Source organism: Elephas maximus, chromosome 8, assembly GCF_024166365.1.
Source record: "Elephas maximus indicus isolate mEleMax1 chromosome 8, mEleMax1 primary haplotype, whole genome shotgun sequence".
Taxonomy (NCBI): domain Eukaryota; kingdom Metazoa; phylum Chordata; class Mammalia; order Proboscidea; family Elephantidae; genus Elephas; species Elephas maximus.
This window is the reverse complement of record NC_064826.1, coordinates 75,055,335-75,079,584: the sequence shown is the minus strand read 5'-3', so window position 1 is coordinate 75,079,584 and position 24,250 is coordinate 75,055,335. Positions and strand designations below refer to the sequence as shown.

General features: G+C 35.6%; 1 protein-coding gene across 11 annotated transcripts in view; it reads left to right on the top strand.

Moving 5' to 3' along the window:
- Nucleotides 1–24,250, top strand: part of DGKB (diacylglycerol kinase beta) — a 795,246-nt gene that overhangs the window by 611,296 nt on the left and 159,700 nt on the right. The window contains exon 24 of one of the 11 annotated variants that reach the window (XR_007518417.1): nucleotides 10,762–10,958. The exons of the other annotated variants lie outside the window; for them this stretch is intronic. The gene's annotated coding sequence lies outside the window, so the exon portion shown is untranslated. The remainder of the gene's footprint in view (nucleotides 1–10,761; nucleotides 10,959–24,250) is intronic. 11 annotated transcript variants of the gene reach the window in all.

The following is a 24,250-nucleotide window of genomic DNA, read 5'->3' as shown; positions in this document are numbered from 1 at the left end:
TTTTAAAATTGCTAATTGTAATAATAGTGTGGGGACGGTGTTTGACCTCCCCTAGCTTCACAAGGGGGAAGGAAAATCAAGATCAACAGCCCAAGACTGATTTCTATGAGGCTGTGGTCAGCCATGCCACTTCTCTCCACCATCTTTACCAATTCTGACACCAACCATCCCTCTTACAACACTTTTTACTTCTCTGCTGTGTTCAATAATTCATTGCAACGACCACACAGAACTCACAGACAATACTAACGATTATGGGGTTTATTAGGGAAATAATATGTTATAATTCAGGCTCAGGAATGCTCAGGATACAGTTCTTCCATCAGGACAGCTTCTTTCCAGCCTTAGCTCACAGGCATGCCTCTCCCTGGCCCTAGGCCTCTGCCGAAAGGCTCTCAGCTTTCTTGCTGCATAAGCCGGGAAGCCCACTGTACGGTCTCTCCTATGTTCTCTCCTGCCACCACTTCTCTGCCACTGCTTCTTGCCGTATTCAAGGTTATATCTCCCTTTCTGTCTTCTGGGTTCAGGAGATTCTCAATGCAGGGATCCCGGGCCCAAAGGATGTGCTCTCTGCTCCTGGCTGGTCTTGGTGGTGGTAGGATCTTCTCTTCTGGCATCTGGGTTGGCTCATTTCAAGCCCAGCAGGATAGCAAAAGTGGCCAATCCCTATGGTGGGCCACAATTACCCTGTCACACGGTCCCGCCCAAACACTTGGGTGGGAGTTAGGAGACATGGTTAGAAAGGCCACATAAAAGTGATCCATTGCACTGCACTTGTTATTTTCTAGAGCCTTTATGTGTTTAACTTTAGCATTTAGGTGAAACTGATTTTGTGTCAGTTTTAAGGTCCAGGCCAAGAATAATTTCTATTTTTTTTTTTTTTATATCATTAGCTAATTGTCACTGCACTATTTATTGAAAAGTCTTCTTCCCCACTAGTGAGTGGTATAATCATCTTAATTCAAGTGTCCATTTATGTGTTGATTTATTTCTGGACTCCATATTACACACTAGGAGTCACTATACTTTTTCTGTAAAGTGTTAGATCATAAATATTTTAAGATTTGTGTGACCAGATGCTCTCTGGTTCACCTACTCAGCTCTGCCATAGTACTGTGAAAGTAGCCAAAAAAATGTATTAATAAATGGGCATTGCTTTGTTCCAATAATACTTACAAAAACAGCAGGAAAGATTTGACACAGGAACCATAGTTTGCTGACACCTGTTCTGCGCTGCCTGCAATACCTACAATAGACACTAGTCTATCAAACACTATGCTAAAGCTACCCTAATGAATGTTTTATTCTTTGAGAACATACTGTTGCAATTTCTTACACATTTTAAAACTAGCTTGTTAATATCAGCCCCCCAAAATAATAATAATAACTGCAGAGACGTTGATTAAATAGTTTTAATCAATTTAGTGAGAATTGAAATATTTACAGTCTGAAATATTTACTCTTAATTTATGAACATGGTATATCTTTCCATTTAGATTTTTTTAGTATCTTATAATAATACTTGTTTTCTCTGTAGTGTTCATATTCCTAAATATATGATCCTTTTTTGATGTCATTCTAAATACTATCTTTTTTAACATTTACTTTCTAATTGTTTTTTGCTGTTACATAGAAATACAAAACGTATCAGTTATAATAGTGTACCAAGCAGATTATTTTGGATTTTCAGTGTGTGTAATCATTTCATCTATGAGTAAAGACAATTTTATTTCCTCTTTTTTTTTAATCCTTACACCTTTTCATGTTCCTTTCTTATGTATCTGATTCCTACAATACAATGCTGAATGTGAGTGGTGATAGTGGACGTGGTTGACCAGTTCTCGATAATAGGTGTAGGATAAAGATTTCGATATCTTACCGTTTATATGATGTTTGCTATATACTTTTATACATACAGCTTATCAAATCAAATATTATACCTTTTATCCCAAGTACGCTAAGAGTTTTATTATAAATGAGTGTTGGATTTGATCAGATTCTTATTTGGCATCTATTGAAAAAATAATATGAATTTTCTCCTTTATTCCGTGCATGTGGTGAATTATATCCCTTAATTTTCAAATTTTAAAGCAAACTTGTGCTCCTTAGATTAATCTAGTTAGCATAGTAGATTGTCTTCTTTATGCACCACTGAGTTCAATTTACTAGTATTAGATTTAGAATTTTGCATCAAATTCATGACCTCTTAAAATAGTCTTACTCTGTTCTCTGAGGACACGTAAACTCGAAGTTTTCTTTATGGGAAGGTGAAAAAATTCATTTAAAAAAAAAAAAACAGATAAAACACTATATAGATTCTCCACAGTTCCTCTATGTCAGTTTTGATAAGTTTTATATCTGTTTGTAGAATTCGTCCAGATCTTTTGTGTTTTCAAATCTATTGCCATAAGATCTTTTAAATATTCTCTTATTTTTTTAATATCTATATTTTCTTAAGTTATGCACATTTTCATTCCTTATACTTGTAATATATTTTTCTTCTATTTTCTAAAGATTACACTCCATGTTTGCTCCTCTGAACTTCCTGCTCCTTGCAATAATTGTCCTCACCTTTCTTCTGGCCATTAAGTGCCACCCCTTGATACCTATTATTTAGGGATTTTGTCATTCTCATTTTTGTTTCAGGAATCACAGAATCAATGAATTTCATCTTCTACCATCAGTTTCGTCCTACAAAGGATAGAAGTCAGTGAGCCTCTCAATGATACTGATGCCCCTCTACATAGCACATTTTTTGCTGTTTGGTAGGTGGAGGATCCTTTGATCCAACCTGGTGGTGCAGTTGTTAAGTACTCAGCTGCTAACTGGAAGGTTGGCAGTTCAACCCACCAGCCACTCTGTGGGAGAAAGAGGTGAAAGTCAGCTTCTGTAAATATTTAAAACCACAACCAAACCCATTGCCATCAAGTCTATTCTGAAAGCAGATTGCCACATCTTTCTCCCAGAGACCAGGCAGGTAGGTTCAAACAATCTACCTTTCTGTTGGCAGCCATGCGTTTAACCACTGTGCCATAAGGGCTCCTTGGTAAATATTTACAACCTTGGAAACCCTATAGGACAGTTCTACTCTGTCCTATACAGTAGCTATGAGTTGGAACCTAGCTATGAGTTGGAATCGACTCCACGGCAATGAGTTTTGTCTGTATTCCACCTCCACCACTTGATCTTTAAGTAGGAGCATTGGGGGCATTATCTTGTAAAAAGAGAGGGTAAACTATTTCCCCAATCCCAGAGAGAATCTAGAAGTTCTAGTTTCTGAATTGCATCTATCCAGATATTGATGTCACAACCATAAGAGCCATGATCTTGGCACAAAAGAACTAACTTCTTTGATTTTTTTTTTTTTTTATTTCAGTTTTTACACATTTGTGCTTGGTGTCTTGGTACCTCAATTCTTTTTTTTCAGTGAATACTAAATATCATATATTAGAAGTTATAGATATAATTTGAGGATGACGTTGTCTTTCTCCAAAGAGATAATTGAGCTGAGAACAAAACACCTTAATCAAATCTGATGTTGAGATATTGTAAGTTGTGATTCAGTCTTTATGAGGGCTGTTTTATTTCTGGCTTACTCTTATTCCTTGCGTGCAGGCCTTCAGGATTCCGGACTCATAGACTGGAGTGTTCACCAATGTTATATCCCCATTGTCCCACTCTGAATTGTTTTCTCAGTCTCATGAGACTGTGTAAATCTCTAATTTTATCTTATCCTGTCATTGCTAATAAATTGCAGATGTCACTGTGAGTCAGAATTGACTCCACCGCAATGGGTTTGGTTTGGTTTTCTCAGTGGTTAAGCACTCCTCTGCTAACCAAAAGTTTGGGGGTTTGGACTCATCTAGTGGGTCCATATGAGAAAGATGTTGTGGTCTGCTTCTGTAAAGATGACAGCCAAGAAAACCGTATGGGGGCAGTTCTACTCTGTCACATGGGGTCAATCTAAGTCAGAAATTGACTCGACATTACCAGACAACAACAGGAGGAAAAGTAGGGTGAAATTTTAGGCTAATTTCTCTGCACTTCTCTTTTCTCTAGGACTTCGGCACCTTAAGTTCTTGCTCCCTTCATTTTCTCACATCCAACAAACAGCTTTTCTAGGTGTTCTTGGCAGAATGATTGATCTGAAAAAAAACTAATCCACCATACCCAGAAGAGGAAGTCCTCATTATAATTATCTTTTACTATCCCTATAGTATTTCATTTATTTCATATTGAATCCAACAGAGGTGTATAAAACACAGAGATGAAATGTTTTTAAGGATAAAAAAAATCATTACTTTTTCTAATTACTGTGTTCACCTGGCCAACCAAGTAGCGTCCTATGACTTTGAAAAGTAAAAAGGAATAACAAGTGTTCCAAAAAGCATGGCATGGAAATGATAGCGGTGATGTTGACTTGTGAGCATTTTATATAATTTCTCAGACAACTGATAAAAAAATTCAGATGTGAGGTAGTTAATATTGTTTGAGGATTCCTTAGCTATAGTGAAAAAGACACACACACACAAAAAAATCCCTATCATGGTCACACTATCTCCAAATCTATGCACCAAAAATAAACAAAAATTAAAAATTTTATATAAGTAGTCTGGATAAGCCCATGGGATAATTAGTTATTAGATATTTGAAGCTTATGGTTATGATTGTTTAGATCATGTTTGTGGAAGGTAATTGGGAACTCTTTAAGGGATCAACAGAGTTTGAGGATACAAAATGTTAAATGTCTTCAAATATTCAGAATAAAAAAATTAAAGTTATAATTGTTAATTTCTATGGTGAAGTTAATGTAGACTCAATTGCAAGAAATACTTTTACCAAAATATCAGAACTGTGGAAAGCATAAAACTTCAAAAGACTATGGAGAATGACACATTAAAAAAAAAAAAAAATTTAAAAACCAACGTTGCCAAAAAAACTTGTTCATAAACCTAAAGATGTTTTTTAAATACTGCACAGAAAATGTCAGAACTATTTGGTACTTATATTCAGTGAGTTATGAAAAAAAATATGAAAAAATGCGCGTTTGAAATTTATTGGAATGAATTTATTGGGTTATAATTGTGATTTAGGAGTTTTGGAAGGGATAATAATACCTCTATTCCTAAAATCCACAGGAATTTTTTTTAAAAAACCCTCACAAATTCTGTAAAACATGGTGGTTTTTGTGGTAGCAGGAAACTTTCCCTGGGCCTTCTCATCCTGAGTGACTCCCACCTCATTTCATATGCTCATCATTTTTATCCATGAGAGAAAAAATAAACCTAATAAAATTTTCATGGATTGGTTATTGCTATGTTACCCTCAAAGGAAGAACACTAGCATGCGAGAGGCCTGTATTATATGCCAGACAGTGGGTATTTGCTTTCACATAGAGCCATTTAAAAAATACCCAGATTTACAGAATGGAAGAAAATATTTCATAACCATATATCTGATTTGGGTTTAATATCGAGAATATATAAAGGAGCCCTACAATTCAGCAACAACAAACTCAAACAAACAAATAATCCAATTAAACAACTCAACAAACAACTCAATGAAGACATGGGCAAAGGACTCGAATAGACATTTCACCAAACACCATGTACACATGGTCAATAAGCACATGAAAAGATGATCAACATCATTAGTCATTAAAAAACCAAACCCAGTGCCGTCGAGTCGATTCCGACTCATAGCGACCCTATAGGACAGAGTAGAACTGCCCCATAGAGTTTCCAAGGAGTGCCTGGCGGATTCAAACTGTGACCCTTTGGTTAGCAGCCGTAGCACGTGACCACTACGCCACCAGGGTTTCTCATTAGTCATTAAAAGTCATTAGGGAAGTGCAAATCAAAACCACAGTGAGATATCTCACTCAACACCCACCTGGGTGGCTATTATCAGAAAAAAAGGAAACTAACAAGTGTGTTTTCAGTCACACACTTTTCATACTATTTTCAATTTCCATTGCATTTTCGATCAACTCATATGCATTCAAAAGCTGGACAATGAATGAGGAAGACAGAAGAAGAATTGATGCCTTTGAATTATTGTGTTGGTGAAGAATATCAAATACTGAATATTGAATACTGCCAGAAAAAGGAAGAAATATGCCCTGGAAGAAGTATAACCAGAATGCTCCTTAGAAGTGAGGATGTTGAGACTTTGTCTCACGTATTTTGGCATGTTATCAGGAGGGACATGATGCTTGGTAAAGTAGAGGGTCGGTGAAAAAGAGAGACCTTCGATGAGATGGATTGACACATTGGCTGCAACAGTAGGCTCATATATAGCAATGATTGTGAGAATGGAGAAGCATGGGGCAGTATATTTTTCTGTTGTACATGGGGTTCCTTTTGAGCAGGAACTGCCTCAGTGGAACCTAACAACAACAAAAACAGGTATTAGCAAGGCTGTGAGACAGGTAGAAGCTGTGCTTCACATGGTCCATTAGTCCTTTGGACTGATATTTTCATTGCATCTTTGATTTTCTTCATTCTCCTTTGCTCCAAATGTGGTGGGACCAATAGTAGCTTCCTAGACACGTCTAAACACCTTGAGGGACTGAGTTACTGGGGCTGAGTAACAGTTCATAAAGAAAATATTCTACATCCTACTTGGGTAGCATCTAGGGTTGTAAAAGCTCACTAGCGGCCATCTAAAATACATCTTTTGGGTCTTCCTCTTTTTCACTGACTCTGTATACCAAGCATCATATTCTACTCCAGGGCCTGGACCCTCCTGATAACATGTCCAAAGTGTGTGAGACCAAGTCTCACCATCTTTGCTTCAAGGAGCATTGTGGCTCTACTTCTTCCAAGACAAACTTGTTCATTCTTCTGGCAATCCATAGTATGTTTGAAAAATTTTGCCAACACCATAACTGAAATGCATCATTTCTTCATCTGTCTTCCTTATACATTGTCCAGCTTTTGCATGCATATGAGGTGATTGAAAATACCATTGCTTGGGTCAGGCGCACCTTAGTCCTCAAAGTGACGTTTTTGCTTTTAGGCTCTTTAAAGAGGTTTTTTGCAGCAATTTGCCCAAGGCAATATAATACATCATTTGATTTCTGGACTGCTGCTTCCATGGGTATTGATTGTGGATCTAAATAAAATGAATGTAGTTAATGTGACTTAATTGTAACTTAAAAATGTTTTAAATGGAAAATGCTTTGTTATATATATACTACCAAATTTTTTTTTTTTAAAGAAATACTCCAATTGTTTGAGTCCTACAATGTGCTACCCCTGAAGATACTTGGTAATAGGGCTGCTAATAGAACTCTGCCAATAGGACTCTGCCTCTAGCTAATTATTTCAGTGCTAACAACAATCCTGCAAAGGAGTAATATTTTGATGTTTTTAAAGTTGAAAAAACTCAGAGCATTTATCTCAAATGCTAGAATAAGACCATCAAGAGTCTACTTGTGAAACTGAGGAAAATTGTTCCATATTTTTAGCTTATTCTGTAAAGAAGATCTCATTCTGCTCTTACATAGTCTCTAAGTACTTTCTTCCCTGAAATTTCCCATCAAGTTTAGTAGTCCCTTGTCTGTTTCTCATGTCCCCTAATGTAGCCCCTGCATTTCCCCTTTATCTACCCTAAGACATGTAGTTTCACACTTGTTTCTAGGTTTATCCCGTGCTGTTTGACTAATATTTAATATCTGTGACTCTAACGAATCCCATATCCCTACCCACTTATATAACATTAAAAAAGATGCTTATGCTTCAGAATTACTTTCCCTAATGGCTACAAAATTTTGCAGAGATAATTGTGATCAAAAAATTATATTCATGATGTGTCTATCATTTTGAGCATATATTTTTTACCATTTAATGTTATGTTAATATTTTTTTATTATTATTAGAAATATCTTGTAAGAAAAATGTTTAAACCCTTTAATTTAGTAATCCTTATTAAAGAAATCTATTATAAGTTTTTGGGTTTGCAGCCCTAGCACTTAACCACTACACCACCAACAGGGGCAGTTCTACTCTGTCTTATAGGGTCACTATGAGTCGGAATCGACCCGACAGCACTGGGTTTTTTAGCACTGGGTGATTATAAGTTTAAAAAAAAATGGAAATGACTTATGTACAAATATATTCTTTGCAGAAAGTGAAATAATCCAAATTTAAGGGTGTTAAATTATCATGGCATAGTCATATTCTGGAGTATTATTCAGACATTAAAATCATAGATTAAAATTTTAATAACTTTTGAGAAAGTTTATTACATGATGTTGCATGAATAAAGCCTGGCATAAGGCTACATAAACAATGAGTTTATTTTTAATACATGCCTGTGCATTAAGTCTGTATAAAAGAAAAGTGACTGTGCTCAATAAGTCATTATAAACCAAAAAACAACAATGAAAAACAAACCTGTTACCACTGAGTCGATTCCAACTTATAGTGACCCTACAGGACAGTGTAGAACTGCCCTATAGGTTTTCCAGGGAGTGACTGGTAGATTTTGAATTGTCAACCTTTTGTTTAGCAGCCATAGCTCTTAACCACTGTGCCACCAGGACTCCAAATGGAATTATAGATTATTTTAAATTTTACGTTATTTTTATTTTTACATCATTGTATAAATTAGTGTTATTTTTAAAATTAGGAAAAGATGTTATTTCAAGCTTTGCATTAAAAATTCCTACTAATATTTGTCCCTAAGTTATTATACCAGCAAGATCCTTAGATAATTTAATTGATACAGAGGAGCTGAGGTGAAAGAATCTTCCACATAATTTTAAAAAGTCAACGTGGAATATTTGAACCATTTAGAACAAAGTTAAAGAGATCATGTAAAATATTGAGTAAGATATATTTTTAAAAGAAAAACAAAGTCAGTACTACAATACAATATTCAGGGAAAGGCCCAACGGATATGATTTGCAATGCATAAATAAAACAAATTACTTGCTTTGAATCTGCCGACATATTAATTTTGTACATATGTAACTACTGATATTAAAATTTTTTTCTACACAGATTAATCCACTTTTAAATTGGCATTCTATACTGTACTTGGTAAAGATTCTTATTTTATTTGTACACATATGCCCACATTTCTTTAATTCTAAGAAAAGTCCTAGCTGTTCTTTTCCTGTATGCATATAATAGCAGCCAACTGCTCATCTTTCATTTAGAACATCCCCTAGTCTTTAACCTTTACTGTTATTTGACTATATTCAATTAATATGCCCAGTCATACATTAGAGATATGTTAAAACTAGAATTAAATGTCTTGGATGAAAGCTTGTAACACCACTTCATTTTCCATGGAAGACTTTAATTAATCGAAGTCTGGAAATGTTAAATGACTATAAGCATTTTCTATACTATTAAAATTCTTCTGTTTTAGAAATTAGAAAGAGGTAGACTCTGAGGTAATGGCAATAATTGTTAGATATTGGATTCCTACTGTACTCCAGATATAGAATTATGTATATCACTCATTTATTTATCTATTTTCCACTACTATGATTGTATGAACATTATGTGCCAAGCAATGTGATAGATTCAAGTGGGAATAAAGGTGAAAAAGAAAATTAAACCAGTGATTATAATAAAGCATGGTTAGTGCTATGATTGAGAAGTACCTGGTAATATAGAAACACATACTAGAGGCACCAAGTCTTGTTGAGATTTTGAAAGAGAATACATGATATTACACTGTGACTTGAAGAACAAGAATGAAATAAGTAAGCAGAGAGGGAGAGGGATGTTCCCATTATTGCAGGTTTCTGGTAGTACCAGAAGCTCAAAGAACCAATGATATGTTAGTATGAAATCAGAATGGAAGGATGTAATTATTTGCCTGATTACTTGGCTTTTCTTTCTTTCTTTCCTTCTAAACTGTAAGCACCAGGAGGGTAGAGACATGTCCATTTTTTTGTTTCCTGTTCTATTCCCAGGATTGAGTTTAGGTCCAGGAACATGACAGTAACCCAATAAGTATTTGTAGGAAAAAAGGGGGGTGGGGAGGAGGATGACTGGAAAGACATAAAGCTGAGGGCAAACTTTGTACGTTTTTTATGTAAATGAGCCAGGCATGACCTGTGTGAATTGGCCCCAGTTTGCTTATTCCTTCATAACCATCTGAGGTCTGTTAGCCCAAAAACCTGCCAGCACCAAACTCAATTTTTAACAATTTGGTTCTTTTAAAGTAGTCTGAACAAGCAGATTTTTAGCCATTTAGACTCTTCCTGCTTTATATACCCCCATGAAACTGCACCCAACGTCTGGTGAGGCTAGGTAAGGTAAAATTATGTAGTTATAAGAACCTTAAACTCTTGCTCCCCTTTGGAGTTCTCTGACCCAGAAGCTCTCCACCTTGCTGCAGAAAAACATCGTCTAGGCGTACCTAAGTTCCCCACTTTTTCTCCCTTCTACCCTGGAGTTTCTCTTGCTCTCTTCCTTTTCTGATAGCTCCCTCTGCCACTTTTTGGGGGCTTCCTGCTGTAGGGGATCATGCCCTACATGTGACTGACAATGCATGGGCCCTAATAAATAGCTTTTTGTGCAACACTGCTGTATCCTGGTCATATCTTTTTCCCATGATCAGCCTCAAACTCCCTCGAACTCATTTTAGTAACGCAGGGATACTGTACCACAATACTGGTCTTCATAAAACCAACCTTTTACAGGCAAGAAAGCTGAGTCATAGAGTTTAAAAATCTTGCTTAAACCCATAGAGTTGGTGTGTGGTGAACTGAGGATAAGAACTTAATTCTCTCCGTAGCCTATGTGATTTCCAGTACAGCATGATGATTCTTAAAGGAAAAATTGTTGGTCCAGTTCTGAAGCACGGAGTCAAAAGATCCAGAGGACATTTCAATTCTCTACCAACTGGCATATCCAAGAATTCAGAGAAAAAAGAATTTTCACTTGGTGGAAACCAAAATATGAACATGGAACAATCATTTAAGCTAATATCAGGTATCTATTTTTATTGTTATTAATATTGGCCAATAGAGAACAATCAGTGTTCAAAACCGAAGCCACTCTTCCGAGTTTTATCAATAGCTCCTTCTTAACAGTCAAATGTAGAATCATTTATCCCTTTTTAAAGTCATCTTGTTTTTCGCTAATTTTTTAAATTTTGTTTCCTTCTTACTCACTTTTATTTCAATTTTATGCATTATTAAGCCTTTTGCTGATTCTAGTCCATTAAACTTAGTTATCTTGCTTTATTCACAATATCAAGTACAATAGCAAAAAGGAAGTATTTGACTCAATGCCACTGAAATAAAACTTAATGGTTCCAAACAATTATGTGGCCACTTTAGAATGAATTGAAATATCCTACTTCAGCCTCACTACTGGCTCTAGGGAAAAGAGAGAAAAAGAGAGAGAGAGAAAAGTCATTCAGATTTCAGACTAACTAGATGAATAAATCTAATCTTCAAAATCAAGTTGTAGAATTAAACTAGATTTCATCTAAGTTGTTTTTTGTTTGTTTCTGGCCCCTGAAAATTTATCTGCTGGCACTCTTTGCTATTTTCATGCAAAATGATATTAATTATTTGGATAAAAGTTTATATATATGCCTCTGGAAAAATAAAGTCAAATGGGTCGGCAGTCTATTCATCTTATCTGTTAAGAACTGGTCAAGCTATGGCAATTACTGTACAGCCTTCTGCTTTCTGATGTTTTCTCTTGTAAAATGAGAAACCAGAATGACTATAGTGATTGGTACTAAGATCATGGGCAAATCAGGGGCTTGAAATTATACAGTGCAGTGTTTTGGACTACTTTCAGAAAGACCTCCTTATCTCTGAGTTTAGTGGCGATTGTGATCTGATGGATCACAAACCACTAAGCCTATAAATAAATGCTGTCGTTAACATGTTGAGAATGTTTTGATTTCCAGTTTTTGAACAGCATTCCCAACACATATCCACATACATGAGAGCTCATTCTTTAAAATCAGTTCATTCTAATCATGACTGACTTATTCTCCTCCACGTCAACCGCAAACCTAACTACCAGAGACTAGAAATGAAGGGAGAATCTCAAATGTTATTTTTATGAAATATGTATGTATTTTGAATGAGTTAAAAACCAGAGATAATATAGTAATAATATGTGGAAAGTAACTCCCAAACAAAATGCTGCCTCTGTTACTGAAATAGCTCTGTAATATTGCCAAAACAAAATCAACATCAATAATGTAAATTCTTCAATAATTTCTTTAGACTTAAAATAGGTTTACGGTAGCATAAGTGGCCAAATTTTTACTTTAGTGAGTGGTTGAAAAGTCTTACAAAATTTCCATTAAAATTCACAGACTATTGAAATAAACATCTTGTTTCTCAGTTTAAAAAGTGAAAATCAAAGGACAGCTTGCTACCGGGACACTTAATTGCCAGTGCATACCTACCAAGAGAAATGTCTGTGAACTGGGTACTGACTAGCAATTGAAAAGAAAACAGTCTCTCCAGACTCTAATGTAAAAAACTACACCAGCAATTTCTTTTCCAAAGCTCTTCTCATTACCTGGCCTTCTGAGGTAGAAAACTGGATGTAAGTGAATGCTATGAGGCTAAGCACAAAGTGGGCTGTGGAATGTTGTGTATTATGACAAGAAAATCTGGAAATATTGCAGAAATCATGATGCTTTTAATGGTGCAATAAAAAAATCTATAAAACACTGCACTATAAAAATAAGCTGTCTACGTTAACTGGATGTAATAATGCCAAATGTAGAACACTGACACCCTATGTCGGTCTCAAAAAAAATAAAATAAAAAGATAATTCACCTGAAAGGTAGTAATTTTAACTTGAAGGAGAAACACAAACCTTAGCATGAAGAATTACAGGGTTTTTTTGGTTTTTTTTTGAATACTTCCAACCTCCTTCTTTGCTCGAGATGTATGTGTTTGGGGCTGGGGTGATGGTGGTGGTGGGGGTGATGTTAAGTCTTACAAAGAGATGTCCATGTAGAACAGCAATAGGTAACATTAAACACCACCAACCATTTATCAGTCTGTCATACGGTGATGACTTGCATATTGCTGTGATGCTGGAAGCTATGCCATCAGTATTTCAAATACCAGCGAGATATCTCATAGTGGACAGATTTCAGAGGAATTTCCAGACTAAGACTGCAAAGAAAGTCCTGGAAACCTACTTTCAAAATATTATCCAGTTGAAAACTCTGTGGATCACAACAAAATAATTCTGATATAGTGCTGAAAGATGAGCACTCTAAGCTGGACGACACTAAAAATACACAGTGGCTGCAACAATGGACTTGAACATACCGATGATAGTGAAGATGGCACAAGACTAGGCAATTTTTCATTCTGTTGAACACAGGGTTGCTATGAGTAGGAGCTGACTCAATGGCAACCAACAACATTAAATAAATAAATAAATAAAATGAAAAAGATCTAGAAGTCCATTTCCCACCCTAGGGTTTCTGTAAAAAAATTTGTTATCTGTGTACGTGGTAGTTTTCTTCTCCTAATCTTTGATAGGCTTTTCGATCCTTGGGTGATTTCCACGGTGGCAAAAGAAGTGTTTGCAAATGAAACAAATGACAACCCTGCTGTGAGCACTGGGCCCCCTGCACTGTGAAGGCTCCTATGCTACATCACTGTTCATAAGGAAAGAAAATACAAAGTGTTTACCTGGAGCCAGTGTAAGCCCATAAGTGGCAGTTGACCTTTGGCATTTCTGTCCTTGCTCTGACTGACTCACTTTGATGCTTGTCAATTAATAGAGCACCCCCCTTATTCACTGTGTGTATTTCAACTCAGAAGCACAATACAGCTGAATCAAGACCAGCTTTGGTTCTAAGCAAAGAAACGTAAAAAAAAAATGAAGTGGGAAAGTAAATGAGTGCTCACATATTAAATATGGCAAATAAGTTATGTTATTTAATGAAGCAGAAAAAGACACAATGCCAAAAGGCCTGATAATCAACAGTAGAAAATTAGTTTCTCACATCAACACTAAATACTGGTTAATTATTATGAAAAGTTGAGTGTGGTTTTATGTAAAACATTCTCCTTTAAAAATATTTACCATGGGGGGAAAATGTTCTCCATGGTTACAACTACCATCGCAAAGTCATAACATACAAAGGCAAGTTCCTTAAAAGACATGCAATTCCCAAATAAAAAAGAAATACAATAGTAATAAACTTTTTCATTACTACCTAAAGTAAGGCATTTCCTTCCCTTGTTTTGTGATTACCTCAGAAAGAAATACTTTACTCAGCTCTGTCCAAAAAAAAGTGTCATTTTGAAAATTGGAGCTGCACACATATGAAAATTGATTTAAGATATTGCCGGATAGTTGGGGTAAATATCTTTATTGTCTAGCAGCACGATCACGATAATCAAATTACAAAGAAAGATCTCGTGCTACTTCTACCAACAATAGTATAATGACTAATCTTCAGAAATCACAGCATTTCTTCTCAAAATAATTTTTCTTGGCCCCAGATTCATTCAATGATGAGAATAAAGACCAAAATTGTGCCTACGCTCGTATATCTTACAGTATAGTGGAGTGACAAACAAGGAAAAAATAAAAGATACACACAAAAATATTACAAACTGAATGTCGTAGTATGGAGCTTTCCACCGTAAAGGAAATAAACAAGGTGAGAGAGAGTAAGTGGTGAGGTGGCTTTGTTTTAGAATGACTGGTCAAAAAATTCATCTCTGAGAAAGCGACAATGAATTTGGGGCTGAAGGATCAGGAAACAGTTAATAGGACAAGCCAATAAAATTGTGTTGCAGTAAGAGGAAAGCTCAAATGCAAATGCTCTGAAGCGGGTAGGATTTTTGTCTTTTTGAGACTAGAGTGTGCCAAGAGTGAAATGATCAGGGCAGGAAAAGCTGTTTCCAAATGAGAATGAGGAAATGGCGGCAGATGTGCAGTACAGAGCAGCATGATCTAATTTACACCTTAATATTCTTATTGTAAAATATAGCACACATGTGCACAATAGTCAAAACAAAAACATACACTTAATGATTTATCACAAAGTGACCACTTGTGTAGACACCACCCAAAAATAGAACATTGGCAATATCCCATCTCACTTCCTTATGCCCCCTCCCTAATTACAAGCCTCTTCCCTCCACCAGAGGGATTATTATCCTCACTTTTATTATAAATGCTTCCTTGATTTCCCATATCATTTTAGCACCTAAGAATGCATTCCTAAACACTATAGTTTCTTGAATAATTTATTTTATTTGTTATTGTTTTTTTGAAAATATGCACAGCAGAACATACACCAATTCAACAGTTTTTATGTATACAGTTCAGTGATTATATTCTTCAAGTTGCGCGAACATTCTCACCATCCTTTTCTGAATTGTTCCTCCTTCGTTTTATAAACTCACTGTCTTCTAAGCTCCCTATCTATCCTTTCGAATTGCTGTTGTCAATTTGATTCCATATAGGTAGTTCGTTAAAAGAGTACAATGCTCAAGACAGACATTCTCTACTGATTAAGCTAAACTATTGTTTGGTTTAAAGAAGAGTTCAGGAGATATTTCTGGTTAAGTTTCAATGTTTAAGATTATCTCAGAATAATAGTTTCAGAGGTTTATCCCTAGCCTCAGTGTCTCCAGAAAATCTGGATTCCATGAGAATTTGAAATTCTTTTCCAATTTTCCCCCCTTTCGATCATGATTCTTCTGTAAAATCTTTGATCAAAATATTCAGCAACAGTAGCCAGGCACCATCTTGTCCTTCTGGTCTCATAGCAATTGTTCATAGAGACAATTAGCCACACATTCCATGTGTACATTGCAATAAATAAAATAATTTAGTATCTATTCTTTTTATTTGGGTTCCTTATTCAATATTATGTTTTTTTAAAAATTCATCCATTTTGTGGTTGTTAGCTTTAGTTTGTTCATATTTATATCTTGTATAGTATTACAGAGAGAGAAAATCAAAGCTGAGTTGCAGTCCCTGTGAAAGCCTGCCTAATTCTGGTTTTACTCTCATTGCTGGAGTACCTGGGGTCCTCATGACAAAGGGTATTTACGAAGCCACCTACTTTGGTAGATCCTGGACTCAGTACCATAAATCATCCTATCAGCCACCATTCCTGGAATGAATAATTGACTCAGGGCAAAAGCACCCCACCTCCTTAGATTCAATCCTAAGCCAGATGGTGAGCCAGTTTCTTTACTCCTATTAGTTTTGTAACTCTTCAAACAGATGTGCATAGACACATACATATATATATGTACATGTCTGTATACTCATACATACATGCACGTGTGTACTCATATATGTATGCATAAACTAAACCCATTGCCATCAAGTTGATTCTGATTCACAGTGATCCTATAGGACAGAGTAGAACTGCCCCATAGCATTTCCAAGGAGCAGCTACTGGATTTGAACTGCTGACCTTTTGGTTAGCAGCCAAGTTCTTAACCACTGCACCACCAGGGCTTCCAAGTATGTATATTATATACCCAACCATAAAATCTGCCCCAATCGGTTAAGACTGATCCAAATTACCTATTTCTCATTATAATCAGTTTCCTAAATTATCTTTTTTTAAAAGACTAATCTGACTGCTTTGAGAAAAATGGATTTTGGGCATTAGAGTTGAAGACAGGATGCAAATTTGATCAATACTGCTGTTGTCCATGCATGTCTTTAAATATGATAGCTGTCAAAAGAGGTTTTTTTTTTTTTTCTTTTCTTTTAGGTAGAAATCTCAGGACTACCAATGAGAAGGATACTCAGGATGTGAAAAATAGAGGAGTGAGGGAGGTGTATACTTGTGATCAAGTATTCCTAGTCCACTGTTATTATGTATCCTAGTCAAATGAGTTTTTTTTTTCCCTTTGGAGATATTGTTTAACATTTGATTTTAAAATATACCTTAAGATTTTAGGTTTTTCAAATAAATTTGTAAGATGATGGATGTCTTAAAACAAATAAAATGTCAAATACCACAAATAGATAAACTAAAGGAAAAGTACAATCTTTTATTTTGAAAACCTTGGCTATTAAAATCATATCAAATATATACAAATATATTGCAGGCTGCGTGTGCCATATGAAGCTCTGATGCCTAATATTGTAGGAAAGCTAAAATCCAATCAAATCTGCATCCAGTTAAAGGATTTCCTCAAGAAAACCCATCTGGCTCAAAACAAATGTCATCTTTGACTGATAAACCAATGTCTAATGAATTCTGTGCTGAGTGAGTCATTGAATTCAACAACCATTTGCTCTAGTTGAAATGAGGTACCTTAAAGTTCATTGTTGATGATAGAAAGAAGACTATTCAAAACCAGGAAACTGAAAAAGATTGTAGCCATAGAGGAGACATTTTATGAGTTATGCATTTGTTAAAACTGGTTTATGAATATCCTTTAGAATGTCAATATGCTTAAGATTAAAATCAAGAATGGCAAGTCTAAGAAAAAAAAGGATCAATGTGGGAGAGGAATATAAAGTTTATAGAATATTATAGATTTAACTGAAAGTATTCAGAGATTTACAGAATCATTAACTTCAGCAAATAGGCTTTAATTATTAATTACTAATAAAAAAGTGATCTTTTTATGGAGAATTTTTAAATGCAGAGTAATCAATACACTGAGCGATTATAACAGTATGTGTGTATCAATATATTGGTATATACGTATCAATCCATAAATCATATTATGTAATATAAGATTGATGAAAGATTAATGATTAGAGGAGAAGAAAGAGAAATAAGAATGAGGTGTACTTTGATATTATATGGCAACATTTAAAATAGAAGGTAAGATCTAAAATAGAAAACAATCATTGAGTTAATCTTTTAGTAAGTATTTATATCACCTAGTATTTGAGATTTTTGGCGGAGGCCATTGTAGGGTTTTAAGCTGGAGAGTTTTAAAAGTAAACTCCATGTGCTAAATGGAGGAGGGTTGTAGGCATGCCTGGAGATTACCATCTAGAAAGAGTATGTGGATAAAAAGAAGAAAAGCCAGGAAGAGACTTAGAACAGATATAGGAAAAATACTGGATGTAAAACAGTATGTTATTTTCGGGTGGTGAATACAAATGAGTTATGTGTTTTCTTGTTTACTTTTTCTCTCTGCTTTACAAGTATATTGAGCACATTTTACATGGTTATTAGGAAAAAATATCAACAAATGGTATCTCTTATGGAGAATAAATCAGACACTTGTGTAAGACGTTATTTCCTACTCTGTGACGAGAGAAGGCGGCGTTGGGTTACCCACGAAAGGAATGGAATATAGAAAGGAGATGTGGCACTTGGGAGAAAATCATGGGAAGATTTCATAGGTTAGCCTACTTGCCTTCATCTACGCAGGTACAAATAGAAGCTGTGAACTGAGGTATTTTTGCAATGTACCTGCAAACTTAGGTAAACTGTTTTTCTTGACATAATTTCTGAAGAGGTTTCCTGTTTTTATATTACTAATACTGAATTTATAAAAGAAGTTCTATTTCCAGATTATTCATTCATTTGTGAAGCATAATATGCACATTAAACTAATAATATATATTCAATAGATAGTAAAATCTCTAAATGAAGTATAAAAGAATCATGTTTTAACATTAAGCAAAGGTCATGATAACATGTCCAGTAATACTGAAGTTCTTCCTGTTTTTTCTCTCCCCTTTCCAAAGGAAGATTTGCACATGATCATTTGAGTTTTCTCAGTGTCTGATCTGGCCTTTCAAAAAGCCCCAAGTACACTGGATAACTCACTTTTGATCTGGCATTTTACATCATGTAGAGTTTTTTTTAGAGATGGCCTAGAGTGATGTCAGTAGTTGTCAAAACTCTACTTAACCATCTGTTCTTTTTTTAATAAAGTAGTAACCACTGGCAAAACCTGTACCTTTGAGAAACCTGATTTTAAAAACAAGCTTCTTATTTCATGATTTGAAATCAGAGAGCAGGTAAGCAAAGACATTCTCTAAGTGCAGACAGGTTAAATGGTTTTCTTGGGGTAGCAGCACAATTCATCCATAAATAAGACCACCCCAGGATTTGAATTAGAATGAGACATTTAATAAAATGTAGTCTTGCCTGCTGGTTTAAGAATTGATACTTCTGAAAAGGGAATGGTATAGATCTGCCTAAAAATTGGTTTTCTATTTGGGAGTTCAAAAGCATGGCTAAAATATGCCTTCTATTTTGTGACAATTTATAAAAAAACAAATAAGTAGGTTTGAATTGTAGTCAATACAACATATAAATATGAGAAAATACAGTTCAGCTGACACAGAAAGGGAGTATTGCTGAAACAGTTTTCACAGCTTGAATACACTTAAAATACTGTGAGAAAGGCAGCCTCGCCACGTTGTGAATTCTGAGCCAGTGCTGACAGTGCAGCGCCATTTTGGGAAGGAAGACCCAGCAGGAGGGAGAAAAGACAACAAAAATAAATCATGTTGTAGCCACCATAGATGAAAAAGCAGAGAATAAGGAAAACTTCTTGAAGATAGGCTCTTGAATTTAAACATTGTATTAATATATCTTCAACAATAATTTTACAATTACTTCTTTGAACCCAGTAATATTGGACCAAATGACCTTTCCCATACAGGACAGCAAAATTGTCATATTTTCCACTGCTTTTGATAGCAGTGACATTTGTACTTCAGAGACTGTACCTCTTTTGTGAAGAAATTGAAAAGTAGGTAAATAGTAGAAGCTACTAACAATTTCCAGAAGTTACCCTATCTGAAACTCCTGAGATAAGCTCCTGGACCTCAAGCCAGTATTTGTTTTGTTGTCTAAAATGACAATGTGGTTTGCTGCTTAGATAAGCAAAATATTTAGGGTAACAAGACCCTTGTTGCCTAGTTATAGAGTTTCATTAGTAATGGTAGAATTTTCTGCTTACATTATATAATTTATCCAGATGTATTCCTGGTATTTACTATAAAAACAATTCATAAAATTTTTCTGAGAATAGAATTTAAAAATTCAGACTTTTATTTGGGTCTCAAAGTTTTCACACTGAGAAAGTTTCCATTAATATGAAAATGCTACTGAGAAACAGTTTAAAACTAGGCCTTCAGGACCCTAAAAACTGTGGATTCCTTAAAGGACAAAATAATTCACTACAAGGAGGTCTCAAGATTCCTGAACCAAATCAAACTTCAAATTACCAAAATCTGAGAAGAAACATTAGAACCCATCTGACTTGAAGCAGTACTATTCCGTGACTGACTGCTTGAGACATGAATGAAATTCTTCCCTATACCCTGTCCAGTCATGATAAACGGAGAAACAATTGAAGTTGTCAAGGATTTCCTTTTACTTGGATCCACAAATCAACACCCATGGAAGAAGCAGTCAGTAAATCAAAGGAAACATTGCATTGGGTAAATCTCCTGCAAAGGACCTCTTCAAAGTGTTGAAGAGCAAAGATGTCACCTTGAAGACTAAGGTGCACCTGACCCAAGCCATGGTATTTTCAAATTGCCTCATATGCATGGGAACACTGGACAATGGATAAGGAAAACAGAAGAAGAATTGATGCCTTTGAATTGTGGTATTGGTGAAGAATATTGAATATACCATGGACTGCCAGAACAAACAAATCTATCTTGGAAGAAGTACAGCCAGAATGCTCCTTGGAAGTAAAGATGGCAAGACTTTGTCTCACATAATCTGGACGTGTTATCAGTAGGGACCAGTCCCCTGAGAAGGACAACAAAAAAGAGAAAGACCCTTAATGACATGGATTGACACAGAGGCTGCAACAATGGACTCAAGCATAACTACAACTGTAAGGATGGCACAAGATTGGGCAGTGTTTCGTTCTGTCCCACATAGGGTTGCTATAAGTCGGAATCAACTCGACAGCACCTAACAACAACTACCCTGGCCAGAAATAAAGAAATACTTTGAATTTATAATTTAGGAAATAATGTTTCATTTCCCTATGGTCAACATTGAACAGCATTTGCCTACTTTTAAACAACGTGATATTTTAGCACTTCCTTTCTAATACTGTAGGGGTTGCACAATTTATCTGCTTCTTTGTGATCATTTTGCTTGATGATGAAATGATGGTTTGGTCCAAGTGTCTATTGGTGTAACATCGCCCACTTAAGTCCACAGTAGCAGGCAGTTCCTCCTCCTTACTCATGGAACATATGTTGCCTGATGCTACCTGTGGTACCTGTGGTAGACTATTATTCTTCACAAATACTTGCTCCTGATAGGAGAAAGGGTTACATTTCCTCACACAGCCTATTGACATCCATTGTGCTGTGAGACATGCTTTGCCTGTTGGTATGTGAGCAGATGTGATCAGTGTCTCTTCTGGGCAGAAGCTTTAAGAGCCAACGAGTAGTCTCTCTGTGTCCTTTTATCTCTCTGTCACAACATTCAGTAGCGTCCTAGTTAGAGGAGGCTCTTTCCGCCTGGATCTGAAAGAAGGAAGCATTCATTAGAGTCATAGCTGACCCCTGATGGACATGTATCGTAAGTAAAAACAAACTTTATTCGAGTAAGCCAAGATGTTGGGGTTGTCTGTACCAAAGGATACTCAGGGCTTTCTTTAATAACAATGGTTTCTCACAGCTTCAAGGCTTTCAGGCCATGCCTAAGGTAAAAGTCACCCTGCACTAGATGTTCAATTGGAGAAGACCAAATAAGTAACTTTGTATTGGCACACCTCTGGATTTCAATTTCATGTCTTTGCTGATAAGAACTAAGATTGGATTTTCACTCTTCCATTTTCCAAAACCGTTTCTAGGCATTATATGCACTGAGTATCTGAGGCTGATTGGAATAAAGCATATGGTTTTTCCCTGGAGCCAGTGTTGGGTTTTGGGGTCAGGCCAGGGTCTCTCTTTTCTGCAGCGTGCCTGTAAGCATGGGCGGAAAGGTGGCTTCAAACCTTTCAAACTGGCAGTTCCATGTTGTTTGTGATCTATGTTAAAAATAAAAAAAAAGTCCTGGCTTTGCATGGTAATTAATTACAGAAGTGCCACATACACTTTGGACTGAGATGTAGCATTTGATGTTACATATTTCTTGAACATCAATTAATGACCATGCAGTCCCAGTTGACAAACTTGGTGTAACAAACATAAAGGACAGAAAAATGCAGCATGATTTTCTTTATTAATAATGATATCAGACTTGCAAAGTCCCACTTTTTACAGGATATTTGCTTACAGGTGGCTGAAGACATATTTCTCTAACTATGCCATCCATATAGAATTGCTTTTATTAGCTTTTGGGGAACATTTTCTTATTTATTTTTCCTTTAGTTTTATTTTTAAAGTATAGTGCTATGAAAAGAAAAGGATTTTTAAAAACTGAAATAAGACAGTGATTAATTAATGATATTATCCTTCTTTGTTATGCTGCTATGACTTAGACACTTGTAATTGATTACTCTTTCAAATCATTTATGACAAAAATATTTACTGATTAAATGTGTCTTATTAGACCACCTCAGTCATCTTCAGATGTATAAATGTTATAAAGTACTTATTTTTAAAAGGAATTTAATAGTGTATAATATAAATGCATGCTCATGTGAATACATTAGTCTTTTTCGGAAAGCACCGATATTTGTAAAATGCATTCAATTATATCACTTTATTATTTGTTCATTTATTTTTTACTGGAAACTCTTTGCTGCAGTTCTCCAATTAGGGTCATGAGTCACTGTGTTTGTCCCATTATTAATGTTCTCACTCCTCCTTCCCAAGTTAGTAAAAATTAGATGGCTTCTTCAAGTATGAGTCTCTATTACAACATTTTGAAACAATTTGCAAAATATCTTCAGTCAACATTTAAATCAATCGATTGCCTCAAATCTATAGTCATTTTTAAAGCCTGATTCTATAATAAACAATGTGTCTTGGGAAAATTAGGAGAAATCTGTTCTTACATTCTGAAGAACTATGCCAAAGAACAGCATGCTACCATCAGTATTCCAAAACTCTGTCACTGTCACATCTTTCTTTATCGCTGTATGTGCTAAGGGCTAAGTTTTGGCTGAAACCCAGCCCATGTGGATGCTGTTGCAAGATTTCCATTTGGGAGCATCGGTGCATATGGGTGTGGGCTGTTCTTTCTGGTAGCAGAACCAGACTGACCCGCCGCAACACGTCAAGGAACCTCCTGTTTGGATGAGTCTGTCTGTGGGGAGGTTTCCAGCTGGTCTATTTGCTATACATTTGGATGCTTTCATGTAAACAATGAAAACATTGAGGGAATTGCCCATGGAGTCTGACTGTCAACCAAAGGCTGACTTTGACTACTCTACAAGGATAAAATGATGGAGGTAAAGAAAGGAAAAAGAAGGAACATGAATAAAATGCATGGCTAAAAGTAAAACAAATGTAGGGGGAGAAAATGGCAAAGGATAAATAGATGAGGGTAACTCTTAAAAATGTAAGGAGCAAGTTATTTTTGACTCTTCCGTTGGTCAGAAGTAAATGACAGCAATTATCAGTTAAGCCTAGGTAATACATATAAAAAACCCTAAACCTAGTGCCGTTGAGTCAATCCTGACTCATAGCGACCCTATAGGACAGAGTAGAACTGCCCCATAGAGTTTCCAAGGAGCGCCTGGCGGATAATATATATATAAGGATATAAATATATACTTGCAATCGACACCTGAGTGGGTTCTTTTCAAATTAGGTGGGTGAATAATTTGAAAACAGATGGTTGCACATCATAATGAGTATAATTAATGCTACTGAATTGTATGTGTTAAGAGTGTTGAAAAAGAAAATGTTTTGTTTTATATATAATATTTACCATAATTAAAAAAATTATTAGGAATTTGAATTCAATTGAAATTCCTTTTCAGGCCACATCAGTCTAGGGCTCTAATGGTTAAAATAAAGAAAGAAAGAAAAGAACCTCAGAGATAGCCCTCATTAACAAAATATCAAAAATTCAATAACGCTCAAATCTGCCTCATCAGTTCAGAAAAACCAAAGTATCATATTTTATATACTTATAAGCATAATCTTCCTGGCTCCCACATGGTACATGTCATTTCTACTCTCACTACTACACTTCCTAATTTAAAAAGGTGTTTCACTTTAAAGCTTTGATCCAAGTCTGGCAGTTGTCGATGTATTCCTTTTGAAGATCTAATACCACATTACCACAGACGCTTACCATGTATTTGCAATGACTCAGTTTCATTATCAGTCACGTAGCTCCTGTAAGAGAAGTGGGTAAAAGATAACTACAGGAGGATGAGTGGGTATTAATTCA